Below are 20,294 nucleotides of genomic sequence, written 5' to 3' on the forward strand. Positions count from 1 at the left end.
ACATGTGCTGCTATATAGCAAAAAAGTAATGGGAAGAGTCAATATCCCTCATTACCTAAAGGTAAAACTAATCATCCCTTTCACTGGCCATTGTAATACTTCTGTTTTATCTACAAGGACCAAATAGACAAAATTGTGGCTCTGTTCAATATTTTGTGCAGTTAATGCAATAGTATACTTTGTTTTTTGATATAGCCTAAACAGCGTAGTTTCTTTCTTTAGTTCTACCTGACAATAAATTTTCTGTAACAGACTTGAGATCAGCATCCTTTACTATCCCAGTAGATAAAGATAGTCAATATTCATTTGATTCACTGGAGGGAAAATCACCAAACACTTGGACAATGATGACTCCAGGATACGCTACTGAGGCACCATCTTATATCTCCTGATGTTTAGATCAGGTATCTAAAGAAGTGTCCATATTGATCTACCTGATACAACATGTCAAGAATCTCCTTCTGTGTTTCACTGACTGATTCTTCTAAAACTCATTCTAAGTATCTATTGACTAAATTGGTTTAAAAAGGATGTAAAGTTTTTAAGGAAAATCTTATATGCCCGCCAAAGGTAAAAGTTATTTGGGGGAAAGATTGTTGACTATTCAAAATTACCCAAAACCATTTTCTAAAAGACAATTGGGAGGACTTCTTGGATTTACTGTTTATTGCAGATTATGGGGTTCTAGTTTTTCTGAACTATTAAGGTCTTTACATAAGTTTCACTCCTGTGGAACTCAGAAGTTAAAGATGTTTTTCACAGGGGCACCTGGCTGGCTCAGTCGTTAAGCATCTGCCTTCAGCTCAGGTCATGATCCTGGGGTCCTGGGACTGAGCTCTGCATCGGGCTCCCTGCTCAGCGGGAGCCTGCTTCTCCCTCTCCCACTCCCCCTATTTGTGTTCCCTCTCTCGCTCTCTCTCTCTCTGTCAAAAAAATAAATAAAATCTTTTTTTTTTTTTTTTAAAGATGCTTTTATTATATCAGAACGTGCCTCCAACAGCCACCTTTCCTGGGTCTTCCAGATGATGATAAACTTTTCTTCTTATATATCCAGGTAAGTTCAGGCCGTGGTCTAGAGGCACAAATGTAAATATACCCATTAAGGACACACTGTATAGAGCCTGTCCCTTGACCCAGTAGCTAAGGTTTATTTTTCCTGCCACTAAACAATTGTAGCTGTAGGTAAATTTTTATGCTAGTGAAACTGGTCATTCTTTTCCCCTTACCCAATGATTGGGCATGTTGTGTTTTTAATGGGATTATCTATGCCCAAAGCTGGTCATCTGGATACCCTCTCCAAAATCTTGGTGTGATATTATTCGTTGATGGGTTCTATCTTAAAAGTGAAGAAGGTCAATACCACATGTGGTTTCTCCTTTGCCCATGCAAGAATTTTGAAGTAAAGTTGTTTAGATATGAGACAACTGTGATTTCCTTTAATAAACAGCTGCATAATATCCCATCATAAGACTGTGTCATACAGTTAATTATTAACTGAAGCCATAAAGTCAATTATTAGAAAAGAATGAAATTAAAAGCTTCATATTCAACTACATAAAAAATTATTAAGATTCTATATAGCAAAATATATTTCATATTATATATAAATATACATAAATCAGGTCAAAATGATAGATTGAAAGAAAATATTTATATCATAAAGTCAGGTACAAAATGATAGATTGAAAGAAAATATTTACATCATACCTGACAGATAAAGGTTAGTATGCTTTTTTTTTTTTTTAAAGGAGAGAGAGGGTGTGTGAGTGGAAGAGAGGGGCAGTGGGAAAAGGAGAGGGAGAGAGAATCCCAAGCAGGTTCCATGCCTGCTGTGGAGCCTGATGCTGGACTCAATCCCACGACCCTGAGAGTATGACCTGAGCCAAAATCAAGAGTCAGATGCTTAACTGACTGAGCCACTCAGGTGCCCCAGGTTAGTATTCTTATTATATTAATCACTCATAAGAGAAAGACAACTCAATAGACAAATTAACAAACATTCTAAAGGACAATTCTCAGAAGAGGAAATGTACGTCAAATATGCTAATAATCAAGAAAATGAAAAGTAAAATAAGAGTTAATAGTGAAATAACATTTTTTCTATCATACTCGCCAACACTTAAAAGAATTACAACAGTGAGTGCAAGCTAAGGGCACTGGGAAAAGGCCCCATTCCTCTGCTGTGGTTGTGCAAATTGTTACAACCTTCATGGAATAGAACTTGGCAGGACCTAGTGACATTTAGAACATGCATACCCTTTGATCCAGCAATCACACTTGGGAGATCCATCCTATAGAACTTCAAGTCCCAATACATAAGAATTTATGTGCAAAGAGCTGTGTCCCAGACTCAGCATCCATGCTAGGAAGTTGTTGATGATGTGTTCTTTTTGAGGCGATTGTGGGGATTAAAGATAATTTTTAAGAAGTGTATCTTACAAATTAGTTATTAGTATTAAAATATGTGACAATGTGGAAATAGCGTGGGACTTCACAAAGAGGACACCACCTGTCCATTCTAACTCCTCATACATCATCCTCTGTACTTGGTGTTTCCGATAGCACAGCACCCAACAAGAGCAGCAAGGAAAGAACAGAAGGACATAACAGCAAGGAATAGCAGAAATAAATTCAACAGTCAAGGACAGAAGCCTGTGCTCCCTCAGCCCAGGATGGTGACACCCTGGAGAGCTATCTCCTGGAACTCTGGCTCACTAGTCTTTTGATATTTCTCTTGAGTGTTAATTACTCCCAGAACGTTTGGGATAAGTGTGAAAAGAAGCCTCTGGATCTTGTAGGCAGAGGATGAACCCTGGTCATGTCTGCAGGGATCCTGGGGTCTGGCATTATCCGCTTGTCTCTGATGGCTTTGTTATCTCATGGAGGTAGGTATCCCAGTGGGTACTTCCAGGGAAATTGGAGACTCTGGGGTGAGTTCTCAGGGACCACTTTTAGCCATTGGAGACTCTGGGAGCCTTTGTTGAATCTCCCGTAGTAGAGACATCGCACTGGGGATTAGGCTTCAGCATATGAATTTTGGGGAGATACATTCAGTCATTCTATAGCAACTGTCCCAAGGGCCTGCCTTCCACTTTCTGAGATTTCCTCCAGTAAATACCCTTTAAACATGTTCTTGCTTAAGCTCTGTTTTTGGTGGTATCTGAAGCCAGAGTAAGTTTATTTTTCCTTTCTAATTCCAGAAGAGTATTTCCTTTCCATTATTCTGTATTACATGCCAACAACCTAAATGGCTTGGAAGCAGATTATTGTCCAGAGCCTCCAGGTAGTAACACAGACTGGATGACACTTTGATTTTGGTTTTGTGAGACCCTAAACAAAAAACTCAGTCAAGCCTAATAAGGCTGCTGACCAACAGAACTGTGTTGTTTTAAGCTACTAAATTTGTGGCACCTCATTTTTCTCACTGATCTTGAGTCAAGGAGCAGGTTGAGAGATAGAACCTGTGCTTTTTTAGTGTCTTTCCAAAACTCATGTTCTTCTTGAAACCTGAGAATGTGACCTTATTTGGAAATAGGGTTACTGTGGGTATATAATTAGTTACAATGGGGTCATGCTGAAGCAAAGTGGCCCCTTCACCCATTATGACTGGTATCCTTACAGAAAGAGAAGAGACACAGATGCAAATAGAAAAGGGAGAGGGCTATGTGAAGGTAGAGATAGAGTTTCGGGTGATAGTAAGGAGCACCAAAGATGGCTAGCAACACTGGAAGCTAAGAGGAAGGCATGGAGCAGATTGTCCCCTAGAGCCCTCTGAGCAAGAGCATGGCCCTGTCTACCTCTTAATTTCAGATGGCTAGCCTCCAGAAATGTGAATCTTTTTCCATGGTTGAAAGTCACCTAGTCTATGGTACTTTGTTATAGCAGCCCCGGGAAACTCATACAGGATCAGTGTCTTCCTGCCCTTTTAGGTAGTTTCTGTTCCATCAATCAAAGCCTGAACTTTCTATGAAAGGAAGCCTGTGCTGCAGTTTCCTTAATCTAGCCTTATTTGCTAGCCAAGAGCTTGTCTGTCATTGTCAGGTTCCAGTGAGACTGTGGGTTTTTATTCTTAGTGGTGTGTACATGAAAATGTCAGTGGGATGTTGCTGGAAGATACTAGAGCGTGCCATGTAGCACAACTGTCCCCTTGATGTTGTTGATGCTGCAGATTTTTGAAAACTACCATAAATCATTTCTGGAACCAGGTGAGATGTTAATTATCATGATAATATTGCTAGAAGGTAAGAAAGCACTTCAATACATAAACTTTGCTTTAGCTATGGGGCTTTGAGGGGTTAAAAGTCTAGCTCCAGAAAGGAAAGGCATAAACAGATCAATTTCCCTTCAATCTCAGAAAGGGAGTAAAAGAATTTAGGATTGTCAAGTGGTATCATTTGGAATAACACAGGTTCAGCATCAGAAAGTAGATAAGGAGAGGAAATTGAAAAGAACCTGAAACATACATCAGGCTACATCCTTGAGATATTCTTCTATGCGGCTGCCAGAAAAAGTCCATCAAAATGCAAAGTTAGTTCTGCCTTGCCCCTACTTACACCCCTCTGATGGTACTGCATTCTAGACATCAGGCCACACTTCTTAGCTAGGCATTCAAGCCTCTCCATGTGCCCTCCCTACCTCCCTATCCTCATCTCCTCTACTCCCCAGCATACACTCTCAGCAGCAGCCAAGCTGGGCTGTGCACAACCCCCTGAATATTCCGTGTTCCTTTACTCCTCTGCCTTCACAAATTCCATAGGGACATGCCTTCTCCTCCTCCATTCCTGGTAAATCCACTCTACTGGCAAGTCCTTCCTGGCTCCCCAAACCAGGCACCCCATCTCCCCCACAGTGCCTGCTGGAGCCAGCGCAGGTCTTTGCACACAACCCCATCCTATGCAGCACCTCATCTCATGGTTGCCTTTTCTACTGTGCAGAAAGCTTCTAAGCAGGTGCTATGGCCCAGTGAACTCTCCCCCTAGTGCCCATCAGTGCTGGCTGACTAACAGATAAAAAGCGGAGCACTGACTGCACTTTCAGAGTTACATTGGAGGCCAGTACCAGTTTGATGTCTATGTAGTGGAAAGACACAGAGGCAGATAAAACCTCCTAACATATGTTGAGCAGGCTGTGGCCACCTAATTTTTTTGGCCGAAGGGACACACAGTCTTAAAAGGTATGTCTTGGGTGCCTGGGCGGCTCAGTGGGTTAAGACTTGGCCTTCGGCTCAGGTCATGATCTCAGGGTCTTGGGATGGAGCCCCGCATCGGGTTCTCTGCTCGGCGGGGAGCCTGCTTCCTCCTCTCTCTGCCTGTCTCTCTGCCTATTTGTGATCTCTGCCAAATAAATAAATAAAATCTTAAAAAAAAAAAAAGGCATGTCTTCCATCTTTGTAATTCATGTGCACCACAGTAACCAGATTTTATCCCTGGTATTATTTCTCAGTAAGAGGAGCCAAGATCCTTCAGAGAAAACTGATTTCATGGTTCAGAAAAAAAAAAAAAAAAATCACAGTGGGTCTAGACTCACTGATAACATAAGGTCAGGACACTTCCACAATGTCAGGGGGAGGGGCTCCCAGCAGGGAGGATGAAAAAAATCAGAATAATAATTACAATGAATTAGAACAAGTTAAGCCAGTGAAAGGCTCTGAGTTAATAAAATATTTAAAACAGTTGATATGATGTGATAAAATAGTAATTGTTATGTCAAAACAGATGAGTGTAATAGGATGAAAACAAATGCTTTATTTCAGTAAGTATCAGAATATTAATATAAGGAATTTTTCCCCTAATTATATGTTAGTAAAAGGGTTTTGTGTGTATACACACACATACACACACACACATATAAGAATATACAAATATGTATTTTCTATCTAAGTAAACAGGAGAGAAATGAATTGCCTAAGCGCACTTGGATATTCCACAGCAGAGCTGGATCTGGAACTCACAACTAATCACTCTAACTCAGAGGTGTTTCTGTTATACACACTACCTCTCACATTCAACACCCTTCTTCCCCCCACCTCACCCTAGGGGCACCCAACCACGAACACAAAGATGTTCCCACATGGGCTCTATGATATCATCTGGACTTTGGGAAGTGGGAGAGAGAACAGCACCAGGAAAAGGATTAGAAGAGTCAGTACCAGATGAGATGATGAGTTTATGAGATACACTGCTACTTAGGACTTCTCGCCCACCAGGCGGAGGTGACAAAGCACCTAGGCATTGCTCTGGGACCTCCTCTCCTGTTTCCCCACTCTTCTAGTCGCTGTCCTGCTACAGGAATGTAATTGGCTTTACGTTTATATTTTAATTATAAGCATAATGCATGCACATGTGCAGAAGTTCAACCTCAGGAAAGCAAACTGCTCTCCCAGCTCTCAGGCTGTGGCGTCAGTCTCCACAACTGCATTCCATTCTCCCATGGGGTCTTGCCTTTGAACCTTCCTTTCAGTGGCCTGTGCTGCACAAGTTTTCATGGAGAATCCTTGAAAAGGGTGTTTCTGAGTAGAGGGGCAGATGAAAGCATGATGACTGAGGGGAGAATGGCAGGTAAGGAAAGGGTGAAAACAAGCACATGCAGATCTTTCCAGGAGAGCGGAGGCAGATGGGAGCAGAGAAAGCAGCTGTGATTTGCTCAGCCAACACTTCAGATGAACTCTTTTCCTCTTCTACCAGAATAAGAAAGGGATTTATTTACCCCTCTGTGCCTTAGAAGTTACTTAATATTTAAGTTACTATAGAAATGGAATGCCATTCAGGTAATTTGGAAGCAATGTACTTAATTTTTTAAATTATGCTTGCATTCCCAAAGACATTTTACTAAATCCCAGCTGGCTGTAGAGACTGGCCCCAAGTTTTCAACATTTTGAATATGGTATTTTAAAAGGAAAATACAAGTTGAATGTGGATCAACTACAGTCTGGTTTCCATTATATCTCCTTTGCTGCCATGCAGTGACAGTTCTATAAACTACAAGAATCCCAGTGTCCTAGAACAATGAAAACTTTGGTAACTGAGCACTTTCTATTTCCTTTCCCCATGTGGTGCCTTCATTGGGTGGAGATACTTCTGAACCTAGGGATTTAATCTGCTGATTTGCATCCGTGGTGACAATCTCCTCAAGAGCACTTACTAAACATGTTTCTGGGTCCTGTACAAAGCGAGACAAGCAGAACCCTGCAAATGACATCTGGTCCTTCTATAGCTCAAACAAAAAGCCATGAGGACATCATGAAAAATAAGCCCATCCCTGAACACTTGGGTTGTTTCCATATCTGAGAGCTTTTAAATAATACTTACCCTTGTCCCCTTTGTTCTGGAACACTTTACATGGCATACAGGCGTTAACCTGCATTATTAAACTATACAACTTTCAACATCAGAGAAAACAAGGGAGGAAAGAGGACTGGTATTTGTAATCCTACCCCTCTGCTGGCTGGTCTCCTGATCGTCTGTGAGGAGACCCAGCCAATAGAGGGCAGCAACAACATTTTGTTTTTGCTCATTTCCAGAGTGAATGCTTTGTCTACAGCCAAGAGATTGATTAGACCTTAGGTCCCACTGAAATACTTTGCTACAGATGATCTCACAATGCTCTAAGCAGATAAGAGGGCAGCCCTTTGCCTCTCCCCAGACCACCATTCATTTTTATCAAGTCTTCAGGAAAAACCATAGGTCAAGACTTGTAAAATTGTTCTTGGAACAGCAGTGTTGAACACTAAGGTCTACATGTAAAACAGAACCTAGGTTTAGATTCCTTTGGTTCTCAAGGGGCAAATAAATCCAAATTTATGGGTGTCTACACAACTAAGATAGACCCAGGCATAAAGCCAAAAGAGATAGAGGCTGCATGTAGTAGAATCAACACTCATTCTGTCATTCTATTCTGGCAAATTTCCTCTCTCTTTGAGGTCAAGGGGGTTAGGACTGTTACTTTTATTTTTGATAGCCATACAGATGCATTCATCTCACATGATCTAGGATGAGGTAACAAGATTTTTAAAAGAGACAACCAAAAGGCCATGGATCTTTTTGACCTGTTTGACCTTGAATAAGTTACTTGAACTCTCTCAGTCTGTTTCTTTATGGAGACAATGGGAATAATATCTGTTGTGAACTGAACTGTGTCCCCCCAAAATTCATTATGTTGAAGCCCTAACCCCCCAATGTGAATGTATTAGTAAACAGGGCTTTTTAGGAGGGAATTAAAGTTATGAAGTCATAAGGATGACACCCTAATACAATAAGACTACTATCTTTATAAGAGGAAGAGATATAGGGAGCATCCTTTTCTCTCTCTCTCTCTCTCTCTCTCTCTCTCTCTCTATGCATACATAAGGGAGAGGCCATGCAAAACACAGTGAGAAGACGGCTGCCTGGAAGCAAGGAAGAGAAAAACAGAAAACAACCCTGCCAGGATCTTGATCATGGAGTTCTAGCCTCCAAAATAGTGAGAAAATATCTACTGTTTAATATACCCAGTCTGGTATCTCATTATGGTAGCCCAAGTACGCTAATACAGTATCTGATGTTGGCACAGGATGGTGCAAATATTAATTTCCTTCTTAACTATCTTCCTGGCTTTGAAATAGATATTCAATTTCCTGTTATACTTGTTCACTCAGATACTACCACAAACATCCCAAGATCAGCATTTCTTAAAACAAATTCATCAACTTCTCCCTCAGGCCTCCTAGTTACCTAGGCTGGAAACCACTACTGTGTTTCTCTCTTGCTTGTACCTCAAATATGATGCATCTCCAGGCCTGTCCATTATGTCATCACAATATCTCTTACTTCTCTCCTCTTCAGCATTTGCCATTCCAGAACCCCACTTTAATTTCTTCCCACATGGACCATTCTGAGTCCTCTTAACTCTCAGTGACAGCAAGTGGTCTCTTTGCCCCACATCTCTGACTCAAATCATCTAAAAAACATTCTCTCCAAATTAGCAACTTAAAATCTCTTCCAAAACTTTCCAGACTTTCCAATTTTGGAGGGTGTGGTAATGCTGGGCCACAAAACCAATACTAAGAAAATGTGTGTGTGTGTGTGTGTGTGTGTGTGTGTGTTTTAAAGTCACAAAGTCCTTAAAATGCTCTAGATCTGGCTTTCAGGTGAAAAACACAATATTGGCTCATTTAGAAGTTGGAAATGACAGTTGTTTAAAATGATATAGACTCTGTGTATGTGTATTTTATAATTCAAAAAGCATAAGATAATTGGGTCATTAAAAAATAATCACCCAATTTAAGAGCAGGTGAGGCAAGTGGCCTTCCAGGTCCTGTCAGACCATGAGATTCTGATTCTTTAAAGGTCGATGCCATTTTACACATTTGTTCTTTCATTCATTCATTTATTCACTTGACAAGTCTACGTGTGTTCCCTGTGCATGGCTAAAGAATAAACTATGCAATGAGTAATGACCTCCAAGAGAACAGAAAGATTGAAGAAGAGGGATAAGATGTCAGATGGGGGAAGAAAAGTTCTAGGTGGGACTCTCCAGCTAGGTAGATACGGTTGTTGACAGCCAGGCTAGAAACTCCCCAGAGCTAACTCCTTACGTCTTTCGTTAACCTTCTTTCTGTACTTCCCTCTTGGCTATTCTTCATTAAAACTTTGACTTGAATGACTACTATAAGCCAGGAGCTCACAGTCTAGTAGGATAGAGGAAGAATAAGAGATTGAAACATGGATCATTACAATTCAGTTTAAAGGAAGAGCATCTAGGGAAGATTCAAGGCTGACTTCTTAGAGGCCTCTCAGAGTAGGTAATGGTCGAAACAGGATAAACAGTTACAAAGCACTTTGGAGATGCTGTCACTCCGTGTGGAGCACGGAACGCAAGATGAGACTTCAGGCCCAAGGCAGGAAGTGAAGCTCTGTAGGTCCAATAAGCCAAGTGGTCTCTTCTGGGGGAGTTTTTCTTCTAGCAACATGGTTGTTGTTTCATGGGATGATTGTCTTCCAACCCATGCCCTAAAAACCTTTATGCAACTTATCTTAATAAACTGTTTGACTCCTAAGCTAAGTCTCTCCCAGAGGCCCATTCCAGCCCACATCTCTTGGATGAAACGGGATTGTCAATAAAGCAGCCACTTGCTGTTCCCTGAGCATTCTTCTGTGCTTTGAAGCTTCCACTCCATCATGTAGCTCTGCCTCTCCCCTCCCTGCTCACTCACCCTGTCACACACAGAGGTTTTACATCCTTAAAACTCTAGTCCACATGTGACAAGCTGGAAAGGTTGTGACTTAAAATCTGGAATTTTAGTGTCTCTTGTAAAATTAGGAGCTGGTATGCCTGGGCCTGAATCTTTGCATGGCAACGAGTGGCTGAAATGGAGTCGGGCTGTCTTTCAAAGGAGCACATGCCCTGCAGTTCACAGCACGCATCTCTCTGGCTTAGCTGCCTGGCCTCCACAGACTTTGGGTTTCCATTCCTTAACCTAATAAATGTCATCCCTTTTGTGATCTAAGAATTAGAGAACTAATAAGGAGGACATGTGCAGCTATATAAGCAAAAAAGTAATGGGAAGAGTCAATGTCCCTCATTATTTAAAAGCAAAGCTAATCATCCCTTTCACTGGTCATTTGTAATACTTGAAATACATTGTAATACTTGTATCTACAAGGACCAAGATGGAAGTAATACTTTTGTCACTGACAATTTTTGATTCCATGTAATAGCTTCTCTGTCTCTGGCAACCTAATAAGCTAATCAGAATTCTAAACAATGCCCCAGGCTCCACACTAAGCTCTCTACCTGCATTAGTTCATTTAATTTCCTCTACAACTCAACTACCCGTATCTTCTCCAATTTACCCAAGAGCAATTATTCAAATTGCCCATTCGTGAGGTAATTAAGATGTAAACCTAAGTAGGCTGACCCCAGGGCTTCTTCCTCATTAAATCCTGCCCACCCTTACCAAGGAACAAGTACCCTATATCTGACGGAGACACAATTTTATGCAAGCACATTATACCCCCAGTGATGGGTTATAGCAGCAGTTCTCAAGTGGACCAGCCTATCAGCATCACCTAGGAATCTGTTAGAAAGGTAAATTATCTGGCTATAGACCAAACATGATGAATCAGCAATTCTGGGAACGGGCCCAGAAATGTGTTCAGAAGCCCTCAGGGTGATGCTGAGGCACCCTGAAATTGAGAACCAATGGGCAGAGGTCCAAAGTGCTTGCTCTCGTTTCTCTACTTGACTACTCATTTAACCAAGTTCCTTAAACTAAGGCTGCCTTGATGAGTTTTCTCTCTACATACTTATGAAATGGCTGAGTGAATGTGGCAGGCAAAGATATTTAACAAAGCCCCTCACTCATTAGTGTAGGATGAATGAGATTTCAGCAATACATTAAAACAAAAACAAAAACAAAAACAAACCAAACATACAAACCAGAAACCTTGGAGCTCTTTTTCCTTCCCAAGTAAATCATCCAGAGATTGCCTAAGAAGCCTGTCAGTGGAATGAAAGGATTCAGTTTAGTAAAACCTGAGCGATGCTGGAAATTTAGCGGAATACTGAGGGGCAGCATATTTTCAAAGGAGACTGTACTCAGAGGCAGTGCCTCTCAGATTCACATTCTCCTGTAACTCAATTTCCAGTAGCAGAACACATCTTTTAATTCTTTGACTTAAAACAGTTGTGGTATTTCCCTTGTTAATGTGCTCATTAAAGGGGATGAAGGCTGCTGCAGTGCATTAGTTACCGCAGAAGGCTACCATGTTACCTACTGGCTTCTAGTTTTAGGCCTCTGAAAAAGAAATGCATACCACAAACTGGGAATACATAAAAATCTGGAGTATTTGCTTTACTTTATAGAATACGGAAGTCATTCTGGGTTAAAAGTATACAATTATGAAATCTAACAATATACAGAGGTCTTTCTGTTGCAGGATGCTGTCAAAATTGGCAAATTCTTCAAGTGGTGTTGATCCCAATCAGAAGTTACTCCAGACACAAAACTTCTATAAAACTGATGATAGATCCTCCAAATGGCCCTACAGCCAAGCCCCTGCTACAAAGTGACTCGCTTGTGATTAATAGGACACTTGGTAAGTGGTCAAAGATCAAGTCTTTCATAAAAGATAAATGCAATCACCTCATACTCACAAAACACTTTGTGGATATTCTTTTGGATGGAGCTGTTGTCAGCGAGACTATCTTCTATGACTTGCACTCAAATGCAAGGCCAGAAGGGAGGCAAAGTTCAAGCTTGAGGAAATAAAAAAAATAGGCAAATCAAATGGTTCTTCCAAAAGCTATGATTTTAGGGGTTGTTTAAATCATTAAAACCATTTCCCAGAAGCAGAATAAACAGAGGATAGTAGTATGCAAAATATTCCATTTTGTTTTATTTTTATGGATAACTGTCATTAATACAGCAGGAACTGGTATGATTATAAAAGATACAAAAAAAAATCAGAAGAATGTTAGCATTCAATAGAAATTAAAACCTGAGCTGAAGGCTGATAAGAAAGTCTGACACTTGGCACTGTTCTGATGAAAGTAAAGAAACATGTATGCTAGACTCCATAAATAATTCATATTAACTCAGAGAAAGTTAGCTTACATTTCAAAATCTACACATGGAGCTACAAATGCACCAACACCTGAATTAAATGACTTTCGCTACCGGCTTAAACATTTGTTTAAGATAACCAGTGTTACCTAAAACTCTTAAAGGGGGAAAGCAGGGAAGTGTGTAAATTGTAGATTTCTAATTAACAAGTTGAGGTATGTTGGTATATGGTTTAATTATTCATTCATGTAGACCTAAAAGGCTAGCTCATAGCTCAGTTTGTCAGAGCATAAGAGAATGTCAAAAGGCAAAGGCATGGGGATGGATCAACATAAGTCCACCCCAACTTCTGGAAAACAAGAGACAGTCTAATATCACTTCAAAGAACCGTGCTTCTAAGAGTAGACTTACAGTCTAATTCAATTCTCACTTTGGCTTCTAGAATATCTCTAAGAATTTAGTGGAAAAGAGGGAAATTCAATTCCTTAATTAAGAACTATCCATTAGCAGAAGGGGAAACAAAATGAAACAAAAACAAAAAGCCAACAGAGGGATGGGCTTTGTTGATTAAAAATCTGTGAACATGAATACATGTTAATATATTGAGTCTTGAGTCATACTTACAAACCAGTGGTTAATATACTACAAAACTTTACAAACATAAAATCTCCTCATCGGTTGCAGAACTTCCGATCTAATGGGATTAACTTCTTCTCCCTTTTAACTACTCCTTCCACAGAAAGTCCTAAAGCTGAGGAGTCATCAGAATACCTATACTTTTACATGTGTCATCAAAACATGGTTGTTTTGTCAAAATGATGCAGGAAGCAATATCACATGAGGTCAAGGATCTTATATTCTCTTAAAACATAGTTTCAGTTTTTTGTACTCCAAGTTACATTAAAAAAAAAAAAAAAAAAGATGAGAACAGTTGGACTCATAGTTTCTTTCAGCCCAATGTCATTACAATGTCTCCATGCTAGGAAAGGATATAGTATTTAAGAGCTCTATTACAAAATATCTCCAGTTCTAAAAGAGAGAGCTTTTACTTATTTATTTTAAAAGGCTGAAGCAGCACCCTTTCCTTAGCGGAGACCAGCCACTGACTTCCTACCTGTACCAGCTTTCCAGGATGACACTAAGTGAGTTTTTGATCTAATGTTTTTGCCCCGGGTTTTACGAGGTTTCTCTTCTTTATGCACCTTCATGTGCTGCCTAAGATGAGAACTCTGGCTGAAGCATTTGCCACATTCACTGCACTGGTAGGGCTTCTCCCCTGTGTGGGTTCTCTGATGCTGAATAAGGTGGGAACTCTGGCTGAAACATCGGCCACACTCATCACACTGATAGGGTTTTTCTCCAGTATGAATTCTCTGGTGCTGAATGAGATTTGAGCTCTGTTTAAACCTTTCTCCACACTCATCACATTTATAGGGCTTTTCCCCGGTATGGATCCGCCGATGCTGAATGAGGTTAGAGCTCTGAAAGAAACTTTTCCCACAATCGGCACATTTATGGGATTTCTTTCCAGTGTGAATCTTTTGATGTTGAAAAAGAGTTGAGCTCTGACTGAAACTCTTTTCACATTCAGTACATTTATAAGGTTTCTCATCCAGGCTTCTTCTCAGTCTACTCAAACTTGAGTCAAATCGAACAGTCATTCCCCATCTTTGCCGCTGCCGGCCTGTTTTGCGTGAGTTTTCATAGGCTTTTCCTTGGCTCGAGCTCCGAGAAATACTTCCCTTTGGTTTTCCTAACCGCATGGTGATGAGCCAAATATATTCTTAAGAGTCTGCTCTCTTCTTCTGAGCTGAAGTTTCACTTCCTAGAGCTACGTAGCTCAATTTTCTGTGTGAAAGAAAAAAATAAAAGCCAAAGCAGATCACTCTTTATTGTTGTTCTTCAACCTGAACACAATTATTCAATCTTCAACCTGCGGAAACTGCATCCCTGTGTAAATTAAAAATGTATCTGATGCATAGGAAAAAAAAAACAATTCTGGGGGAGGAATACTTGCAAAATAATTCTAATAATTCCCAGGGTTTCAATTTAATAAATATCCGCAAATTTTGACCAAATTTACCTATGGAGTTTTTGTCTGTTGGGGCAGGATAGAAGTGATAAATGGGAAATAATAAATTTTTATTAGGCATTATTAAATGAGTATATAACTGAAGAATTAAAAGGTGGAGACACCATAATATTCTAAGAAGAATTAACTCTGAAAGACAATCAAAATTTGGGGATTAGAATATTATTAAATTTTAGTATTTACTTCCATGTTAAAATTCTACTTACTTACTGGGGACTACTTAAGGCATCCAAATTAGAAAGAGATGAAATATTATACTACTTTATTAAATTAATTTTGTTTATCCTTTCTTGTTTCACCATTCTACTGTCACAGCATGAATACGACTTGGCTCTAACTTTGTAGCATTGTTCTGAAAGTAGGAACTACCCTATAAGGAATGGCAAGTTTCCATGAGTCAATTCAGTAATACTGGATGAGAAAAATGTAAATGAAAAGATGTCTCATTGGTTTTTTCCCCCCCCTTAGATTCTAATGGCCCAAGAAAGAGGACAATTCTTTGAAAATTTGAAATAAGTAAATTGTTTCTGGAGAAGAAAAAAATTCATAAGAATTTTTGCTGGAAAATAGAATGAAACTGAGTAGAAACAAAGGGTGGTGAGTAGAACACAAGAAAATGAGGGGAAGAAAATAAGTTTACATGCAAAAATAGAAGTTTTAAAATATTCAAATGCTGCGAAAATTCAAATAAAATAATTTCATTCATTTATTTATAAGGTTATTTAAAATAATGGCTATAAACATAAACAGGTGACAAAGTGGGATAAGATAGGTTGAAAAAGTAATAAAATGACTGAAACTGTTTTTCACATCTTGTGTCAGGAAAGACTTTAAAATGGGAATAATTACCCAGAGTCTTTGCATAAAAGTTTATAAAGCAAATAACTGAAAATACAAATGACACCATTGTTCTTGCCTTTCCTTCATCTTTTTATGTAATTCAGACTCCAGGCCTGGTAGTACTAAGGACTTTACTTGGATATTTAATAATTATCTCTGTTGTAATTACAGTTAAGTATCAGAAAGAGCAAACTGCATACAATACCTATCACCGAAGGAGCACCACTCATTAACTTTGGTCAATATTTGCAGAGTATCTATTACAGAGTCTTTCCCTATTTACAGAATATCTGTTTCAAGGAGACATTTGTTAGGTACCTAAGTGTTGAAGTTCAAAACACAGCTACCATGGGAAGCACACATGGAAAAAATTTAATTTTTTCATGCTATAGAAGTCAGATCTGATAGGAAACTCTGAGACTATGCAATCCACCTAGAACACTACAGTGAGGAAATCATACTGAGAGGTAGCCTTAGTGGTACGCAGACACTGTTCTATAACTTTTAACTCTCATAAGCAGCTTTATGCGATGCTTTCCATTTCACAGCTAAGTAAAGGCAGGCCGATTTCGGCCAGGTCCCCAACCCCTAGCAGCCTGATCCTAGAGCCAGTCCTCTTGGTGGCCGAACCGACGTCCAGCGCAGAGACCGGTGCTCGGCATAATTCCTCCGCAGGTGCGGATGTTACGGCAAACCTGAGCGATGGAGCTGCAGTCGTGCGAACGCGCATACCCGGAATGGACCTGCTTTCTCCTACATAAAACCGGGAGGACAACAAAGCTGCGACATCGTCGGGGTGTCAGAGGTGTCAAGGAGTCCGTGCCTGCGGCTCGCTCCTAACAGCCCTGTGCTACCTCAGCATCCGATCCAAGGATTTAGTCCTGAAAAGCGCCGGGCGACGGCCGTCGTGGGGACTGCGGCCCGCCCCACGGGCGCTCCGGTGCAGGCCTCCGCCCTCCCCAGGCCTCCGCCGGCCGCTCCTCGCAGGCCGGGCCCACCCAGCTCCCTCCGCCCTCGCCCCCGCCCGGCGCCAAGCCTTCCTAGCGGACCCGGGTCTGCGCCGCCCGGCGGCTGCCAAGCGGCGCCCGAGCCGCCTCCGAGCACCGGGCCGCGCGCCCCCGGCCCACTCACCGCGCAGCGGGCCGCCCGCCGCCACCCTGGCTCGCTCGCTCGCTGGGCGCCCCTCGCGCCGCCGGAAGTGCGGGCCTTGCCGTCAGTGGGCGCAGCGCGGCCGCTCTAGGAACGTGGCGGGGGCGACCCTCTATGGTGCTGGGCCCACCGGAAAGAAGAAACCCTTTGCTTCCTCCTGTTTGTTTCCTTTTGCCGCGCCGAGGTCCTCCCCGAGGACCTGAGGAGCGCGAGACCTGTGGCCGGGTCCCTTTGTGTGCGCGCCGTGGCCTCCGGAGCCGGCTGACTGCAGCCCGGTCAGTGGGGGCTTTGGAAAGGCGGCACCGGCCGGACCAACCCCTAGACGTCCATTCTGCCCATAAGTTTTGAGCATTTACTAATTATTAAGTGTTACTCTTGGAGAGCCAAAACTGTTACTGATACGGTCCCCCGTGCTTTAAAAAGGTGGTTTGTTGTTGTTGTTTTTGTGGTTGTTGTTTTTTAACCAAGTAAATGTCAAGATTTTTTTTGTTTGTTTGCTTAATTCCAGTATAGTTAACTTACAGTGTTATGTTAGTTTCAGGTAAATTTTAAGATCTCAGTTGGCTTTCCTAAGCAACTCGTGAATGGGTAGCATCCCATCTAGGAAGTAGGGATGTTCCAAGTTGTTGTACAAAGTGAAAAGTTTTTATAGGAAGGAGGGTGGAACAAAGAGTTATTAGCGAAAGGAAAAAAAAAATTGTTATATTTTGGTGGGGAGGGAAGGAAAGGCAGTTTTTGTCATGAGGATGAACTCAATAGTGCCCCTAAGGAAATTTCAAATGTTACAAGACCACATTCCTGGGATAGGTCGAAACTGTAACTAAGTCTTGGTTTCCCGTGGGCAGGGGCGGTGAGGGGCTGGGGCAAATGACTCCATTTTGTGCTTAACACCTTTAATTAACAACAAAAAAAGCCTCTGGAGGATGGGAATGATCATACTCTATAGATAAAGAAACTGGAGTCTTAGAGAAGTTTGCTCAAGTTCCCACAGCGTGTTAAGTGGAAGAGCAAGGATTGGGAGGGCTCTTGGCACCAGAGTCTCCTGATTTTCGGCATAACCCCTCATTTCTCTTTAATAATGATCTCTCCTGGTTCTCCTCTCTTAAAAGCTCCTCCTCCTCCACCAGCCTGGCAGGGGCTAGGTCATCTAACCTCCTTTCTCTTTGCCCTCATTCCCCTGTAGAGCTGCTCCAGTCTGATGGCTTCCAATACCATCTGTTTACCTGAAGACTCCTGACTTGGTAACTCTAGTCTGACCCTGGGATGCAAACAGTGTTAAACTCCAGACCTATATATATCCAATTGTTTACTCAGCTGCCATTTGCATGTGTGCCGGACATCCTGAAGCTAACCTGCACCACAGAGGAATTGCTGACATTCACCCAACCTGTTCCTTCAACAGTCTTCTTCCCAACAATTGATAGCAACTCCTTTCTAGTTGCTCAGGCCAAAAGTCTGTCTTTGTGTCTTTTTTCACCCCAAATCCAAACCCACTCCAACTCTGAATTCTGGTGTCTCTGTCTTCAAATATATCCTGAACTGAACTGCTTTCAGCAGCTTCACTGCTATAACCTCCACCAAGCTGAGGCTTCTCTGAGAAACCACCCTACAGGGACCAGTGTGCCCTTGAGCCTAGTTGTATTTGAAGAGCTCGTTCTAAGAAGAAGGGTGTACACACATGACGTGGAAAAGCTCCGTTTTAGCAGGGAGCACTGCTGCATTTGGCAAGACCACAAGAGAGGCTGGTCACAAGTGCAGTAACAGCCCTGGTCCATCTCCCACAAAGGGACCCTGACAATGGCTCTGTCCACCAAGCCCGAGACTTTGCTTTCTGTTTCCTTTGGTTTCCCTGGGAAAGGAAACTTTGGGGATTCCCAATCCTGGGTTTGCAGAAAACACCTCTATTAAAAGCATGGCCAGGAGGGAGCAGAGCCCCACCCTGCATGCTGTGAGTCCAGGGGCAGGTCAACAGCTGGCTTTCTTCCAGGCAATCTCAGCTTGTGGGGCCAAAGTACAGCACGTGTACATGTGCTGTTTTTATACTTAGAACGGCTTGGCTCTGACTGCACTTCCTGCTTGATCATAGTTGAGGGACTGAGGCAGGGGGGCTGCTGCCCACCCAGGCACCTGGAAAGGATATCCCACTCCTTCTCCACAGCTGCAGGGTGCCTGCCTCCTGCCCATGGTGGCACACATTGTGCTTTGCTGGCTTCTCGGCAAATCACCTGGTCAGAAGGTTGATAAGCCTTGTGCTTTGTTTCCCTGGGACTAAAGGACCAGATGTATCCTGGGTGAACACATGGCTTTATAGTGACAGTGGGAAGGCCTTTAATCCATTTTCCGGTAAACATTCCTGCAGGTGGCATATAGTTATCACATGAGAAAAACAAGCTGTTTTTTTGGTTCCTTCTGATGATTTGTTCTGGGCAAACCACCCTGTTTTCCGTGAGTCCAGTCCTTCTTTTGCAATCCTGTTGATTTCATCCTGTGTTTATTATTTTCTCTGGTTCCTGAGACCTGACCTGGGAAGACAGTCCTGTTCTAGGAGAGGACATTCACTCATAGGAATCTGTACTTTGGTTTTGGATACTTTTGTTGTCTGAGATACTAGTTAGTGAGGGAGCACATGAGAAATACCATAAGCTCTATGGAGAGAAGAAAAGAAAGTTCCCACATAAACCAGCAGGAAGCCACAGAGCTAGCAGAGAAAGTCTGAAGTGGTGGTGGCACAGTGAGCTGAGTTAGCAGATTTACAAATTGCCTTGAAAAACAAACACACTGTTGTTAAAAAGATTGGCTAACCCACCCCTCAGATGACTATAGAAGTGTGTATTTTTCCCTTTCCTGTGCAACTTGCTAGTGATTTTTCTTAGCTATGTTTTGATAATGTCTAGTTTAAAAGTGGTGCTTATCTAGGCAGGCCTTAAATAATATTGTAAAGATTGCAAAAAAAAAAAAATCCTAAAATGAGAAAAACTATAAAACAAAACCAGCAAGTGCTTTTGGAGGGCCTCTGATGTCTTCCCATGTGCAGGGCTCTGTCCTGCTCCTAAGCCGGTGGTGTTTCTCAGGCTGGAAAGCCACCTATCCCAACCTGGGCTCAGCCTCCAGGCATTCTTCCGGGGACCTACACCAGCTCCATCATCTGTTGGTCCCCTGACCCTCCTGGATATCCAGCCTGCTTCTCCAGTTGAGGATAACATCAAACACCTCGTACTGAGATGAACTGTGGCTCCGTCTTTGTCCCTCCTGAACTGAGCACGAGCCTGGCACAATTACTCCTGAATAGTGGATTGGCAGTAGAACTAGACCTGAGCTTGTAACTATGGGTTGGGGAGTAGAACAGCCTGGAGAAGCCTGTTTGATTTGTTTTCTACCCTCCCTGAGGTACTGCTGCCGTCCCATCGGAGCCCCTGCCTGGAAGATTTCTATGGTCCTCCTGATGCTGAGATTCTGTGAATCAGGGTGATTCGATTGCTCACCCTCCAGGCTGCCTACAGACCCCCACCAGTGATTCTTCCTCTGTGCCCTTTGGCTGCCTTTGTCCTCAGGCCCCACACTAGTCCTCGGGCTATGCACTGAAATGAATGAGTCACGTTGGGGTCCAGAGCACCAGGCTGTGGCTCAGTTTTGGCTCTTTTGCCAAATTTGGCCACACATACTATAGGATCA

General features: G+C 42.1%; 1 long non-coding RNA gene across 1 annotated transcript; it reads right to left on the reverse strand.

The window, feature by feature from the left end:
• Positions 1-991: 991 nt before the first annotated feature.
• On the reverse strand, positions 992-13,614 carry LOC132016595 (uncharacterized). Its single transcript, XR_009403951.1, has 3 exons — positions 12,133-13,614; positions 11,416-11,475; positions 992-1,072 (listed from the first exon to the last, which is right to left on the reverse strand). It is a non-coding gene; the product is annotated as an uncharacterized LOC132016595 (long non-coding RNA).
• Positions 13,615-20,294: the final 6,680 nt, after the last annotated feature.

This window comes from Mustela nigripes, chromosome 4 (assembly GCF_022355385.1).
Source record: "Mustela nigripes isolate SB6536 chromosome 4, MUSNIG.SB6536, whole genome shotgun sequence".
NCBI classification, from domain to species: domain Eukaryota; kingdom Metazoa; phylum Chordata; class Mammalia; order Carnivora; family Mustelidae; genus Mustela; species Mustela nigripes.